This window comes from Phacochoerus africanus, chromosome 3, assembly GCF_016906955.1.
Source record: "Phacochoerus africanus isolate WHEZ1 chromosome 3, ROS_Pafr_v1, whole genome shotgun sequence".
Lineage (NCBI taxonomy): Eukaryota > Metazoa > Chordata > Mammalia > Artiodactyla > Suidae > Phacochoerus > Phacochoerus africanus.
In genome coordinates, this window is record NC_062546.1 from 183,449,122 (window position 1) to 183,466,952 (window position 17,831).

Here is a 17,831-nt window from a genome sequence, read left to right on the forward strand (position 1 = left end):
CTTTGTCAGGGAAAGTGCAAACCTGAGCAGCTCTACCTCTTGTATAGTTCGGCTTTATTGGAATGTATTGCACAATTCTTAGTGTGAAGACATCAGAATGATATAAACAAACTAGAGACCATTTGGGGGATGGCAAAGTATTCTGAGAAATATGGAAGCAGGTCAGATGGAGAATGTTTGGGGAAAAAAAGGAAATGGTCTAGCTTAGTGAAGGAAAGATTAAAGAAGATATAGGTATATTCATATATTAAAGAAGCTACATGTTTCATGGAGGAATATATAATTTTTTAAAACTTTCTATTTCGGGACATCAATACTAGGACAATGGATATATTATATTTTTACTCATGGTAATAAAGAATTTTCTAATGACTGCAACTGTATGGCCAAAGGAAGTTCTGCCATGTGAGGGATGAATACAATCCCTGTGTCTTCTAAAGCAAAAATCAGAAGTTCACCTATTTGAGATATTATGAAAAAGATGGGGAAAATGCTAGAGTAAGATCCCTTTAAAATAGTAGTATCTCTAATTCTCTCCATTCATTATTGCCATGAAGCTGTAGCCACTTGGCTCTAAACATAGATTTTCTTCTTTGCAATGACTCAAGGGACCCCATGATAGCATTAGATTCTGCTCTGCCCTAAGATATAGAGCTGGACATCCTTTTTCTCACTCAGCCACAGCCCATACATATATGGTCTCTCCACAGTGATGTCAAAGCTTATTTATCTTCTCCCAACTCAATTTTAAAAATTAGTTGAACATCTGTTCTTGATTTTGCATTATATTCATTGAAGAATCCCATCTCATTTCATAAAAAATTGAGCAGCTTGGATTAGGTTCACATAATGCAATTTTCCTTTTAAAAATTCCATTTATAAGGTAGCTTTTTGTAACCACTCCTTGGAGGCCTGATGGTCGGTTTATAAACACTGAGTCATGCTGCTAAGTTCTCCACAACTGCTCACCCTTCAAAAGTGCAGTCAAGCCTATACATGGAAATATGAATCCTCAAGAGGCTGATGACAAAAGTTGGGTGAGCCCAATACCTGCTTCTTCCTAAATGTATCACTAGATGAGAGCAAAATGCCACAGCAGAACATCTTTTTCTTTCTTTGATCGAAGTACAGTTGATTTACAACGTTGTGTTAGTTTCAGGTGTACAACAAAGTGATTTGGTTATACACATGTGTCCTTTTTCAGATTCTTTTCTATTATAGATTATTATAGATATTGAATGTAGTTCCCTGTGCTATAGAATAGGTCTCTGTTGCTTATCTATTTTATATAAAGTAGTGTGTGTATGTTAGTCCCAAACTCCTAAATTATCCCCTCCCTCCCTTTCTCCTTTGATAATGATAAGATTGTTTTCTTTGTCTGTGAGTCTGTTTCTGTTTTGTAAATAAGTTCATTTGCACCATTTTTTGGATTCCACAAATACATATTTTATGATATTCGTCTTGGTCTGACTTCACTCAGAATGATAATCTGTAGGTCCATCCCTGTTGCTGTAAATGGAATTATTTCATTCTTTCTATGGCTGAGTAATATTTCATTATTTATTCATATATAAATGTATAAAATATATGTTATATATATATATGTGCTACATTTTCATTATCCATTCTTCTGTTGATGGACATTTAGTTTGCTTCCATATCTTGGCAATTGTAAATAGTGCTGCTGTGAACAGTGAAGTGCATGTATTTTTTCTACGTAGAGTTTTCATCTTTTCTGGATATATGCCCAGGAGTGGGATTGCTGGATCATAGAACATCTACTTTTGAATCATAGCTCAATTGGTCAAGACCAATAATGCCATACCTAGTAGCAATGCTTACATCAAAACTTTCATATTCCAATATGACCAAGTCTCATGTATATCCTAATTGCGAACAGAGTATAAGAAAGAATATATCCATTCTTTCTGGTTCCTAGGCTTGTTTCCATTTTAAATAAAGAAATCTATGATTTTAGAGTAATCGGGCACAAGTGGTGGTCTACAGATATGCACGCACACACACATCTAGCATATCAGTAACAGTGTAGCTTTTTTGTTATTGTGTTTTGAAAATTTGATGTTAGGCATCACATATTAATAAATTAATAAAAATCTTCTAATGTTTTCCTTTCTTTCACATACCCTAAACTCTTCTCTCTTAAACACACTACACAAAATACTAACTACAAGTTAATATCAGGAGAGAAGAAACCCTACCTAGTTTCTCAGTGGTGTCACCATGAAAATATATGTGTTGTATTTCCGATGGAGGAATCAATATTGGCACATGCCCTTCAAATGATTTGGTTGAAAGGGGAATGGCCACTTGTCACCTTTCTCCCTCCTTCCACGATCACAAACAAAGCATTGACGAAGAAACATTTTTACATCTTTCAGTTGATGAAAGAAGGAAGGTTGGCATGTCCAGGGGAGTTAATCTCAAAGGATGGGTAAAATTTAAGATAAAGGGCCTACCTACGTGATTTCCTATTTTAACCAGGAAACAGCCACTACAGAAGTATTTATAAGCCATAGGGAATGAACCAGAAAGGAGATAATCCTTTGAAATATGGGAATGTAAACATGCATCATTGGTTAAATTGTTCCTCTTAAAAATGAAAATATTTTTGAAAACTCTTGGGAAAGCAGTAGGGTCAGGTGAAAAGAAACTTGAATTTTCAGCCCAGCACTGGTGATTCCTGCTCTGTGTTATGAATAAGGTTACTTAACCTCACAGAGTATTAGCTTTTTCACTCATAAAACAGACATTCTAAATGTCACGGCATTGGAATATGGAAAATATTCAATATATGAATATTTATAAAAATGTTAGGTATAATTTTAGACTCTGTAGGTATTTGCCTATCTTCGGTTAAAAGAAATGTCTTTGGCAATTAAAATAATTACATTGGAATTAATCTCTTGTTTTTTTAAACATTTTTAGGACTAAATATATCACTTTAAAGGTAATACATACCTTTGTGAGTCAAAACAAAAATAATATTGTGCAGTTTTTGAGTGTATGTATTGAGGGACCTATACACATATTCATACACTCACATAAGTCATTTAATAAGCAGAAAAATAGTGCCACTCAATAATTATTGAAGGCCTTCCCATGAATCTCTTTTAATTTTCCCAAATTATCACATCCCAAACTCGATGAGTTTAGACTGTGAAGTGTAAAATTTTATTCCATGAATTTTCCAGTCCCACTGGAGGCATAGAAAGCTCACATCCTGTTCCATATAGTAGACAGCCCTCCAAGAGAGCTACTCAAATAAGATTCTGTAGGCATTTCTGCAAACTGGCCATTAGGAAGCTTTCCACTTTGCTGACAGGGAGTATATCTGGGTGAGTTTCAATTTTAAGTGATCTCAAACTATTCTACACAATCTGAAAATCTGTCAAGTGTTCATCAGATAACTAAGTGTAGTTCTGTAGAAAGAATGTTGGAATTAGACAGAGCTGGGAATATGTGTCTTACTAGCTGTTTAATCTTGAAGATATTGCTTAATTTCTCTGCATTTCCATTCTCTTATCTATCAACCCATGCCAATTCATTTGCCTAAAATAAAACTAAGAGCTTATCCTTGAATGCTTCCCTTCTTGCTCTTTCTGCTTCAGCTCCACAGTTCTTCTTTAAGCTCTTTAAGTATACTGAGCTCTATTCTACCTCAGGACCTTTGCACATGCTTCACATTAAGTCAGGAACTTCCTGCTTCAGATTGACTTCAATTTTACCTCTTCATAGATGTCCTTCCTGACCTTCCCTATGATTTTTTTGTCTGATACCATTTGTCATCATTTGCAATTATTTCATTTTTTTTTGGTTCAATTGTAACTTGCTCAGCTACCTCACTGAAATGCAGATTCTTTGAAACCTTAGCTGTCTTAATCACCACCACATTCTGGGTGTGCAGTAAAGTGTCTGATAGGGTTAAGTAAAAGGTGTTGCATGAGTAAATGAGCATTTGCCAGATGGTTGAACAAATTAAATAATTTATGACTTGGTCTACATTCTCAGTAAAGTGCTTATTTAAAAAATAATTTTCAGGGGCACAGTTGGCACAAGATGCATCTAGTTCATATGTTAAAGTAGCTTTATTTGGGCTAAAAAGCAAAGTATGCCAGAGCCACTGTGTGGAGTCAAAGTCATTGCTGACCCACTGATGGGCCAACTTCTAGAGGAAAATCTCCCTCAAACAGACAAGATATTTCCCATTGAAGATATTCCCAGTTTAAGAAGAATTAGCAGAAGTTTTCAAAGCCTTCATTTCCTCAATGCCAGTAAAGACTTGAGCACTCCCTCAAAGATAACATTTTCTTCACCCCACTAATGCACGACAAAGTGATCATTACAAATCTGGTTGTGGGAGTACCCATCATGGTGCAGCGGAAAGGAATCCAACTAGGAACCATGAGGTTGTGGGTTTGATCCCTGGCCTTGCTCAGTGGGTTAAGGATCCGGTGTTGCCGTGAGTAGGTCGCAGATGTGGCTTGGATCCCACGTTGCTATGGCTGTGGTGTAGGCCAGTGGCTACAGCTCTGATTAGACCCCTAGCCTGGGAACCTCCATACGCCGCAGGTGTGGCCTTGAAAAGAAAAAAAAAAATCTGGTTGTGCATCTCTTATACAAGTTTGAGATATGTGGTCTCTTCTCACTTTTTCTAAGAGCAAAAGAAAACTACTTCAATGAGCCTCATCTGTATTTTAAATAAAAATGACTGTAATTTAAAACCCACTGGAGAAAGTTAGTTAAGCTCTTGAAGGATGCTTCTACACTATTTTCCAATTGGTGATTCCAGTTTAGGTCTCTTTAAATGAGTCCAAGCAGATTATGGGAGAAAGTAGGGTTCTGTAGATGCCTTCTTAAAATCGGAAAAGGTCCAGTAAAAACTAATGATCTAACAACAGACAACCGCCAATTCTGTGTCACTGAGTCATCTTCTGTTGGGAAGTGTTTGGATTTCATTAGGCTTTTAAGTACCACAGGCTGATTTATTATTTTCATTTTATTTTCTTAGCAGGTTGTCATGAAACTTCACATCATTAATATGAAGAATCAAGTGCCAAATAAGCTATAATTTCCTAGATGAGTACAGTAATGATGATAATAATAATCACTGCAGGCTCTCACATTTATTTATATCAACCGAACTCCAAGATGGTACAAAAATCATCCTTCAGAATATTTAATCACCTCCTTCCTACTTCGTCTTCTGATCTCTCCTCTCATTCTGATCTCTTACAGCCTTTTTTTTTTTCTTGTGATACTCACCCACATCTAACATCTAGGCTTGGCCTTTCAAACATTTTCACATCCTTACATTCCTTTCCATTTTTTTTGATGGGAGTTTTCTGTGCAATATTTATTGTGTCATCTCTAAGGATACCATCATTAAAATCACAAGAAACTTGGAGAGTGGATTAAATAAAGTTACAAAGAGAAAATAAAACATATTTCCTTATTTCAGGACACTGGTCAAAATGGAAAGTTTTAAATACCATTTGCATTTTTTGCATGTGTTCTCTAATTAAGAAAGTTATTCCTTCCTATATGTTTTCAGTTGATATATGCTACTAGTTCTCCAAATGGCCATGCCTCGATGTTAGTAATATGCCTGCTTTCTTAGTGATGAAATTAAATCGATGCTAAATTAAATTGTTACATGATTTGGGAGAAATCTTTGCAAAGTCCCTTTACCCAGTGAATAAAGCCCCCGAGAGAAATGTGCTGGGGCAAGTAATCTAAGCAGCCTAATTAATTACAACTTTATGTCTCAGGATCTAAATTTAGATTATGTTTTTGAGGGTTTGTTTTTGATATGCAACAATATTACAAATATTAATAGGTTCCTGCAGAGAATATTGAAATATAAATTCAAAGAGTTTTCAATCCTTCATCAGCAAGGGCAGTCTGACTCAGGTGAATGTCTAGGCATGTATTTTTCTAATTTTTTTTTTGAAATTATGACCCAAAGTAAGACATCTATATTATATAGACCCCAGTACACACAAGCACAACACATCATGGCTAAAACTCAGGCTTCATGAAATAATACCTTCACTGGATATGAGAGATGAGTGTACTTGTCATGTTCAAGGTGTGATAAATGTTCAATGTGGTTGAAGCAGAGTGAGAGGAAGGTGATAGGAAGTGAGCTCAGAGGTATCAAGGAAGCCAGGTCATGGAAGTTCTTGCAGGCCATTCTAAGCAAGTGATGGGAAGCTTCTGAGGGATTTCTCTGGAGGAGAGACATAGGATGACTTGGTTTCAACAGGATTATTCTGACTGCTGGGTCATGAATAGATGGTAAGTGGCCAAATATAGAATCTGGAGACCAGCTAGCAGGTTATTCTAAGAATGTGGGTGAAAAATGATGGCAGTAGGGCCAGGGCAGTAGTGGTGAAATAAGTAAAAACAAAACTGAACAAAACAGTTCATTTCTGGATATATTGTGAAGGTAGAGGTAACTTGAGAGATTGTATGTGTGATATGAGGCAAGAGTAAAGATGACTTTCAGGCTTAACCTGAGCAACTTGAAAGTTGAGTATTTTATTCACAGAGATTGGAAAGATAAAAGATGAGTATATTTAAGGAAGGAAAAACAGTTTAGTTTAAGTTTGAGCTGCTTATTGTATATTCAAATAAAGTCATTTGGTTGGAGGCTAGAAATACTTGTCTCAGATTTATGAGAAGACCTGGATGGGTATATATCTTTAGGAGTTGTCAAAGTATGTTGATATTTAAAGAGTTGGGACTAAGAATGTTTACCAGAGGAGTAAACATTGACTAAGAAAGAAAAGGTCTTAGTTTGAGTTCTCCTGAAATCAACCCTAACAAGGACTGGAATGAATACAATTTAACTGGGAGGTTGGATCCCAAGAAAGCACAGGCAAAGAGGTGGTGAAAATAAAGGGAGAAGAAGAAAACAAATAAAGTAATAAAGGGTGTGTGAGTAAGCTGGTTACCACTGAGGATGATTGGAATTAAATTCCACAGAAAATCTTCTCAGGAAATTATCCTGCCAAAAAAATGGGAATCTGAAAATTTCCTGTCTTTATTAGTGGAGGGGTCCTCCTGAGGGCATTGGTGCCTTGAGACCCAAGGATAGGGAGAAGGTCCTTAGGCAGAGAAGCAGAGAAGTAGACCCAAGGACATAGGGCAGGGCACCCAAGAGTCCCAAGACTAAGCCCATGTGAAGGGTCAGAACATGAGGAGGCTCCAGCAAAAGAGACTTGGAAGGAGTGGCCAGTGTAGTGAGAAGAAATCTAGAAGAATGTGTTGGCTGTAAGTCAAAAAATGTAATTCCAAAAGGGACTAGTACCTCGTCTTGGTTGTTGGATTTTGCATCATAGAATTTGAGAACCATTTCATTGCAGGGGGCCAGGATGGAAGCCTAACAGAGTTATGTTCAAGAGGAAGAGAGAAGTTGGAATCAACTAGTTTCAGAGGAGTGTTGCTATAAAGAGGAGCAAAGGTGGAGGAGCTGGAGAGGTTGTGAAATTCATATGAGGGTAGAATGAAAAGGAGAGATCTCATACATGTGTTTGAGACTTCCAGCATTATTCAGAGGAAGGACCCATTGGTTTGGCAGTGCCAGCAATGAATGAGTCTACATTTATGGTCTATGGCTATTGGCTTCACATGTATCTTACTGTTCACCCTGTTTCCCCCAAACCTAGGAGATGAATAGGTTCAGAATCTAGTTAACACTACTCATAAAGATCTTATTTTCCAAAAAATGTGATGTTAAGTTGTAGTAACTCAAGAGTTAGAATAACAGTGGTTGTGTTTATGAACTAACCTAGCAAAATTTTTCAGGATAGAGTAAAAGATCACTGAACACTTGACATGAACTTAAAAATAAACCACTGTGATAAGTATACATGCATATATACGTGTATACATATGTGTATGTGAAAGGACAATTTCAAATCCAGTTAAGTAAATTCTAAAAGGCATTTCATATGATTAATCTTTTTATCCCCCCCATGTTATTTATTGTCTTTGTGTTTTTAAGGTGCGTTAATTGACTTGACAAGTTAACTACTTCTGATGGCTCTGCATTGCTTAACAACAGTTTGATGTATCAGAAAAAAATTCTGCTCACAAGCCCTTGATGATAAGGTGCCATTGACATGTGGTCTTTATGTTGTAGAACAAATGGAAAGCAGTGGCATTACAAACCTCATAGATTGGAACAAAATAGTTATGAGCTGGTGCAAAACATAAAAGAAGAAAAAAAATTGTGCAGAAGAAAAGCAAAGCCATGACATTCTTCATTTAAAATCTACATTCCATGTAGTTTTCTTTTAAAATGGCTATTCTCTTTTATCCTGTGCCTGAATGAGAAACTATTATAAGTTTGTTTCATAAATAACTATGTTTTCATGAAAGACAATTGTGTCCTAATTCAAATGCCTATGTTCACAGAGACTTTTTCATATATACATAGAGATAATGTTTAACACCAAGCGTATTCTAGCAATATGATTTGAACTCTCCTTTGGAACATGAAGAGTCACAATAATGAGTCAATTCACTCTTCAGTTTGAAATCTAATGGAACTAGGTATGCAGGAAAAAAATACAACAAAATTGAAGGTGTGGGCACACCACAAATGAGTGCCTTCCAGTTTAATGTTTATATTAAAAATTAAATATTAGCCAGGTCCAGGTGTTAGATGTTAACCTGTGCGTGGTGTGTGAGTCTGTGTGAAATGAGTTGTAATAGCATGTAATAAATAATAGACATTTTCAGAAAATGTTACTGTAAGGAGTTCTAAGAAGTAATGCATTTATTTAAAATCCAATTCCACTTTCCTTTAAAAATATTTTGGTAGTACTGAAGGTAGTCTTCCCTCTGGATGGTTGAACAGTGCCCTGCTAAAAGTCTGACAACAATTGCTATCTTGTCTAGCTGTAACCAGTCAAAGGACCAAGCAAGTGGGCACATGTGTGAGATCAGCTAGCAGGAACATGTATGCTGACATTCTATAAGTTGGGGGAGAGGTGGCACCCCCTTCCCTCAGCTGGTTCAGGTGGTTTCTTAATCCATTCATCTGTCGATGGACATTTGGGTTGTTTCCAAGTCTTGGCTATTGTGAATAGCAATGCAATGAACATACAGGTGCATGTGTCTTTTTCAAGGAAGGTTTTTCAAATGCACAAGACATTCTTTGTCAGCAGGGCTAGGAAAAAGTAATTAGAGGATCCTTAAAAAAATGTCACATGTAAAAGCATGGGGAAGAACACAAGGGAATCTCCCAGGGTGTTGGAAATGTTCTAGATCTTGGTGATCCATGCAGTGACACAAGTGTGTCCATATGTAAAAGTTCATTGAGCTACACATTTAAGATTTGTGCATTTTATACATGACTGTATATATAGGGGTGTGTGTGTGTATGCATGTGCATGTGTGTGTGTCTGTGTCTCAACCAATAAACTACCAAATTTAGAGCTTTAAAATAATCAGATGAAAACTTCAGAGATAAGGCAATGACCTCTTCCTTGGGGGTGAAGCTGAAACAAAGCAAGTTTAAGCATACTATATTATATTTAGTGGAAAAAAAGACTTCATAAAACAAAAAGGTGAACTCTAGTCCTGTCTAGTCTTGCCTCCTTCAACAGTATCTCCTCTTCCCAGGCTAGTAGGCTCTTCCTAAGTGGAGGCTTATATGGGACAGTCTTCATTAAATTTTTCTCATGAGTCACAATGGACTGGGGATAAGGTTGAGTGGAAGGTATGCTCAGGCAAAGGCTACACATTCCTTTAATGAAGGTAAAAGCTACATCTGATTCCACACACACATCTACAAGAACAGAGTGGAGTGAGTTTCCCAAGCCTGAGTGTCCTTGTGAAACATCCTGCTGTGGATGCTTTGGCCCCATCAGATAAGCATCCCATTTGGTACATCAAAACACTTCTTTGTGGTCGTCTTTCAGAGTAGAAGTGGAACAGGGAATCAGTAGACACACGGACCACATGCCTATCTTTTCATCAGGTGCAAGTAACTGATGTCAACTCCAGCACATTTCCAAGAGCATATCTCAAGACTAGGAAGACATTTTGCAAGGTTCCATTTCCAGGCATCTCATTGCCCTAGCTGGCTCAAGCTTCAGGTCTGCTCGGGTCTATGATCGCAGCTGCAGTTCAGCCAACACTCATGGACTCCCTGGGGGCACACACATATGAGGGAGCTATTATCCTTGCTGTATTCACTTGTTAGAGTTGCTGTAACAAAGCCCACAAACCAGAGAGTAGCTTAGAACAAGAGGAATTTAATGTCTCACAGTTCTGGAGGCCAGAAGTCTTCAATCAAGATGTCTCCAGCACCACACTCTCTCTGAATGTGCTAGAGGAAAAAAATATATTCTACACCTCTCTCCCAGCTTCTGGTAGTTCCTTGCCTTATGGTTGCACATCTCCACTCTGCACAAGGCATCCTTGCTAATTGCATATCTCCCATCCATGTACTAACCAGGCCCAACCCTGCTTAGCTTCCAAGATCAGATAAGATCAGGCATGTTCAGAGTGGTATGGCTGTAGACTGATTGCACATCTATGTTCAATCCCCCCCCCCAGTTTTTTATTTTTTATTTTATTTTTTTGGCCACATCTCTGGCTCATGGAAGTTCCCAGGCCAGGGATTAAACCCACACCACAGCAGTAACCAGAGCCACAGCAATGACAACACTGAATCCTTAACCCACTGAGTCACCAGGGAACTCCCAAATTCCCCCCCCTTATGTGCTTTTCTTTTTTAGGGCTGCACTTTCTGTATATGGAAGTTCCCAGGCTAGGGGTCAAATTGAAGCTGCAGCTGCCAGCCTATACCACAGCCACAGCAACACAGGATCCAAATCATGTCTGTGACCTACACCACAGCTCATGGCAACACCGGATCCTTAACCCACTGAGCAAGGCCAGGAATCGAACCCTCAACCTCATGGTTCCTAGTTGGATTCCTTTCCTCTGCACCATGACAGAAAGTCCTCTCCCCTTTTTTAAGGACACCGGTCATATTGGATTAGTGGCCTACCCCAATGCAGTAAGACCTCATCTTAACTGGTTACATCTGCAATTTGTATTATTCAAAAATATGGTCTGAGGTACTGGAGGTTAGCATTTCAACATGAATTGCGGGGGGACACAGTTCCGCCCATAACACTTGCTTTCCAAGGTTTACAATCCAGTAATGGAGAGAGGCATACATGGTACTGGAGTTTGTTAAAAATTACTAGTTACTAGGATAAAATCATACTGGAATTTGTTCTCATAGCAAAGATTTTTCTACTGATATCTACCTACCATCTGTTTCACAATTTGTCAGTATGGTAATAAATATAACTGGTTTATAGACACATCAGTATTGTACACATATTTTAATCATGACAAAAAGGTGAATAAAAACACTACTATAGAGAAATATTATGTGACTTTTTTTTTTTTTTTTTTTTTTTAGTATGAGGTGAAAAGTAAAAAGGCTCAACAATGAATCCATTAAGGTAAGGTAGAAGGAAATAAAAGTGATATTGATGAAAGCCTTGCATTTCAATTTATCATAGCTAAAAAAGCAGAGTATTTAACCATTTAAATTGCATCTATGTGACAGGGCAGAATGGGACTTTGGTGATTATCCGGTTAATCTAATCAGTTTGGGCATCCACTTGGATAATTCAAACTCCAAGTTAACAGGACAGATGTTTGAAAGATGGGGTTCAAAGAAGGAGGCTTAGAAAGTAGAGGTCAGGAAAGATGGTTTTGAGACTTTTCTCCTGGACCTTTCAGGCTGATAATGATCATCAAAGAAATATAAACTTTTTTTTTAAAGGATTCAGATATACTTCAACAGATAAAATAGAGAATTCCAAGTGTGGTGGAGTCTTACCATAGGGACATTGAAGTCAATCCTGCATTTGCTGCTGTGAATATTGGGCACGTAACTTAACCTGATCCATTACTGATGGCTTTCCATTATGATGGAATCTGGGTATGGTTTCATCCAAATGTCACATTATGTTCTATAGACATATTTCCTTGGGTATATTTTGTTGTACTTTTTCTTGACCAAATAATAAAATATCATAAAAATTTTGCCTGATGTGGGGGTGTTATCTCGGGTTTTTTATTTTACATCAAAGTATCAAACGAAGTGGCTTTTCAAACACTTTTTCTTTCCATACTGTTATTTTCTCTTCTATGTACTACTTGAAACAAATACCAATCTGATGATGACATTCCTTTGCTGAAAATGCTTAAATGGCTTCCCACTGCCCTTGAAACCAAGTCCAAGCTCTGAAACATGATCTGCAAAGTCCCGCAGGGTCTGACCCCAATTCACTTTTTTAGTCATTAGGAATAATTTGTTTTTATTCTTTCACTTCCACAAATATTCAAAGCTTTCTGTTGACTCTGAGCATTTGTCCCTGCTGTTCCCTTTAATCTGTATTTCCTCATCTCTGTCTGGTTAGCACTTATTCATCTTTCAGTAGATGTCACTTGTTCCAAGACCCACCTCTGATATCCAAGTGAACATGCCACCCCCTTTCTTTGTGGCATTTGGCACTTCCTCATTTTGTAGCATTTATCACATAATTGCCTGCTTGCTTGTGTGTATTCTCCCATACACTATAATTTTCCCTGTGGGAAGACACTGATTTTTTTTTTCTTCAGTATTGTATTCTCAATGCCTTGTGGACATAATTTGTGGACCTACCTTGTTGGTACTAGAGAGTTTTTTGAACACAAGAATAAGTGACTGAAGGAAAAAAGAAATACACTCTCTGTAATCTTTCTGGAAGATGAGTAACTACTAATAGTTGTGTTAACTATACTTTCTGTTCAAACACAATAAAAAAATCATTGCTAGTAATGAAGGTCAGAATAGAGGTTACCTTTGGGAGCACCAGCTGCAAAGAGGCACAAGGGAAACTCCTGAGGAATAGAAAATTTTCCCTCTCTTCCTCTGGGAATTAGTTTCATGGGTTTCTGCATTTATTCAAATTCACTGAGTGGTGCACTCAGGATCTACACACTTTATTGCATATGTTAATAAAAAAGAAAAAAATCTTTTTCACTATTTTTATCTCACTCTCATGCCAAGGGTATTTCATACCTTACATTAGCTCAAGAAAGCCTGGGTTCTGGTTTTAAGAGCAGTCTTGTAGTTCTGTTTAAGACTACAATTGTTTGATGAGATTGCCCTAAACCTCTGAACACGGGGAGGGTGGGCCAGGGAGGGCTTTTCCTTCTACCTCCAGAGCCCAGAGAAATTTCAAACTAGCTAAGGGGCCAGGGTTGGTCTTGGATGAGCATTCCCTGGGAATCAGCTCCCTTCCGGGCTCCCAGTCATACAAAATCCACTCTATCCTGTAAACAGCAACCAGACTGTACTTCCAAAGCTTCTTTTCAAATGGGTCTCAGCAAATCTAGGAATCCTTCTTATCATTAGTCACCCCAAACTCAACCCACCTCCAATAGTAATCACAGATCCCCTTTGACCGATGGTGGAATTCCCCATTTCTCAAATTGACGCCTCCAAGGGGGACTTCCAATGAATTCAGTGAAATTCTTGTAAAATTAAGCCATCATTCCAGCATATTATCATTTCAAATTGCTTCAAGAAATTATTCCATACTTTGAGGGGAATGGAATTAATTTTCCTCTTGTAAACTGATTTAAATGTGTATGCATGTTTATTAAATTCTCAAATTATGTTCATTTATAGTTGTTACATTTGCTCCAAGTATAACTATCAACATTTTTCAAAATACACTCTTTATTCATTCTGGGGCCATATTTAAGATCAATTATAACATTTCTAAATCAACTGTATTCGAACCTTTCTCCCTCATCAAACTGATCTTTATTTGCTGTACTTCAGTCTTGCCATGGCTGGAAGTGTCTTCAGCCATTTGGAGGGTTAAATAGGCTATGCACACTGAACACAAATTGTCTGCATTTTGGTCTACATTGTTATTCTGGCTTTGTAGCATCCTGTGGTTATTCAATCTGGAATAATGGTCAGAATCAAGTGCAAACTTGTAGTTGTCTTTGACTGAGGAATACTTATTGTTATTAGATGATGAACGAGCTATTGGTGCACTACTTATGGAGGCAGGAGCATGTTTCTCTCGGAAGATTTTATCTTTTAAAGAGCACATAAAATTTTTAGACTTGCATTTCAGCTTCATAAATACACATATAGTTGCACAGAGTTAACAAGAGATCATCCATCTTGCATTTTTTATGGTTCAAGAAGCCGATGAACTAAATCCCATATAACCTATATAAGCCTGTGTATTTAAATCAGTTTTAACGAGGGGAAAAAAAAGTTTGACTGCTTGATAATTCAGGACAAGAAAATATTGTAACTTGAATTTAACAATATTTTCAATAAAGTGATGTACCATCAGAAATGTGAGCTTAGCTGTAGCTTTTTTCAGCTCTACGTGCATTAAATACATAAATATTTTTCGGAAGGTTCTAAAGTCTAATTTGAAGCCATGTTAAAGATTTTTACTTCTAAACTTTAAAAACCAAGACTCAACAGAATATTGTAGGTAATCTACTTATAGAAATATACACACACATACATAATACAGGACCAGTATTTGATAAGGTAGGTAAATAGAAATTATTCTGGAATTTAATAGCATTTTTGCCATAGTAATGATTTTTACCCTGTCTTCCCCACTGCTCTGCCTCCCCTCCCCCATTCAAGCATGGAGCTCAGTTCTGTGTTCATAATGCCTGGGAAAAGCAAGATTGGGTGAGAAACAGAAATAGCCAGAGAATCTTTAGCTTTGGTGTTTTCAACAGCTTGAGTCCTTTATGGAGCTCCTGCTAGACGCTTGGGATACTAACATCACTTTAAAAGGAATTCTCTCTGAGGGAAAATAATCAAGATTAAATGAAAGAAGCATCTTTCCCCCAGATATTAGAGTCCTGGGAGGAAAACCTAAATCTTACAGGTATTTCAACAGAGTGGGTTTAATTTCGTAAGTTGGCTCTCCAGGTGCCAAAGGGCTGAGAGACAGAAAGGGGCTCTGGGGTGCTGATCTGAAGGCAGTAACAAGAGGGAGCAAGGACCACTGGTCTGCTTGCAGGGAAGTCTCATGGAGGGGGCTCAGACCTGGGAGTGTGGGGCACCGCCCAGCTACTGTTGGCTATTCAGAGGGGCCCATGTGGCAGGTTCTGGAAGTGCTGACAGACGCTGGAGCTGAGGTCTGAGCCAGCTGCCCCTTGTGGGACAAATCACCAGCCATGAGCCACCCTGACAAGACCAGCCATAAACAGGGAAGAAGCCACTTCTCCCCAACCACCACCCCCCATTGCTTCCTTCTCCTCCACTGCTGCCAATTGGCAGGATGAGCAGAAAGGCTGCTGGCAAAAAAGTCTGGGAAATACAGTTTCCAGAATCCCATTCCCAGCATCACAGAGCAGAGTGTACATAGGGTGAATTTGGAGCTGAGAGGCAATAGGTAAATCACCAGCATATCCCTGTACCAGGAAAAAAAAAAAAAAAAAAAAAAAGAAGGAAAATGTACCACTGGATTTAGGAGAGAAGAAATTGGAAGCTGTTAAGAGCTAGAATTTGGTGGGTCCTGGGAATTTGTTTCCTAGGCAGAAGCATAGAAAATAAAGAGAAAGAATGCCAAGAGGGACAAAAGTTTCTTAGCAGAGACATATGTGGATGATTACTTGATGATTAAGTGCCCTCTCCCACGGCTGATGCAACCCTGTCAACTTGGATACACCCCCAGAAAAAAGGAGGTGTTCCTGAGTTGATTAAGATGAAATTTGGGTTCCCAGGCAGAGTAAGGACTTGAGATCGAAATTGATTTGAGCCTTAGAAAAATGAGGAAAGTTAATATTTCAAGTATGTCTGAATTGGTGGACTAGCAGTTAAAACCCTTTAGAGTGAACTTTCATTGCGTAAAAACTACAGACATAGGAAAAATGTTGGAAGGTTAACACCAATTACTTTTGCAACTATTATTTCTAGAATCTAGCATTGTCACTGGTTCTTTTTTTTTAATGTCTCATTATTTTCCTAATTATTTTCCCCAACAAGCACATAACACTTTTACAACAGTAATTATTTTTTAAAAGCTTTCTGATGGAAATGTTATATTGCAATTTATTGTTATATCCTGCCTCAAATATATTTCTGAGCTGTCCTGATAAAAATAAATCTAAACTTCTCCTTTTATTCTCATATTTTGTGTTAGAAAGATTAGAAAACAGCAGATTCTAGGAGTTCCATCCCTTAATGTGTCCTCCCAAACCTCATGCATCTTCTGAATAAAAAGAGGGTAGTCTTCATTTTCTATTTCATTTTGACAAGAAAGTATTAATTCCAATCATTTTCTTATTTGAAATTTTCATAAACCCTTTCTTCTGCCTGTCGGCACCAGAGTCTGACTCAATTAGGGTAGCACAGGATTGATCTTGAAAACATGGCAGAAATGATTTGCCGAAAATTTTTGGAGAACTATTCCAAAAGCTCAGATAGAGTTCTGTTTTTGTCAGAAAAAGGCAGGCAATGGAACAAGGTCTGGGAGATAAATATGATTAAAGGAAAGAAACAGAAAAGAAAGGTCAGGCACTTTATTTTCCACCAAGCCTTTATACCATAATATTTACAGTATGAAAAACTCTTTTCTATATTTAAAAAAAGAAAGAAGAAGAAGAGAGAGAAAGACTGAGCTGTTTTAACTTTTGGAGAAGTTTGATTCCCAAGACAGACAAGGACCTTGGAGTTTAAAATTTGCATCTGCCTGTAGGCATCGTGCCTTGAAATCTGTTGCAAATTCCCTGTGTTATTAGTCCAGGAGATTTCCACAGAGAGCAACATTCCTGAGTTTCAAAAGAAAGAAAAGACACCCATCAGAGGCGCATTCCAGTTAGCATCTGTAAACAGGACACCTGAAAGTGTATTTTAGGAGGAAATAAAAACAAGAAGAAAGAAAAAAGAAAAAAAAAGAATGAACGCAAGTCTGTGATCATCATTAGACTCAGCTATCTACCTTGCCAATTCCAGGAAAAATTACTCTTTTTCCTCTGGAGTGCTTGTTGGACAAACACTAACCCTACCCACTCTGGTATTAGGCTTGGCCAGGTGATGTGCACTGGCTAATGAAATGTGAATGCGACTGGTCTTTGCCACTTCTGTCTTCTAAGAAGACTACGAGCCAATACCTAACCCCCCAGTTCTCTCCTGCCAGTGCATAATTGGCATCAGTCGAGGTTCTAAGCAGACCCAAATGAATAAAAGTTGGGCTGTTGATCCTTGATGGACATGTAGCATGAGCAAAAAAATAATCTTTCATCTTTTAAGGCACTAAGATTTTGGGGTTGTTTGTTATTGCTTTATAACCTAGCCCATCGAATGTTATGATAGCCATCCTTAAAAGCATTTTAGGAGCTCCCGTTGTAGATCAGTGGGTTACGAACACCACATAGTGTCTGTGAGGATGCAGATTAGGTCCCTGGCCTCACTCAGTGGGTTGCAGATGCATTAGGCTGAAGATGCAGCTTGGATCCAGTATTGCTGTGGCTGTGGCGTAGGCCCCAGCTGCAGCTCCCGTTCAACCCCTAGCCTGGGAACTTCCATATGTTACAGGAGTGGCTGTAAAAAGAAAGAAAAAATTTAAAGAATCTATGTTTATGTTTACCATGAGAGAGAGCTGCTGTAGGTAATCATTTCAGTGATTCAGGGCAGGGGGCTGGATATTTTATAACATGTCCTATATATAAGGATGTATGATGTTACACTTCCATTTAGTATAGACATTTTACTTCTGCCATGCCTTTCA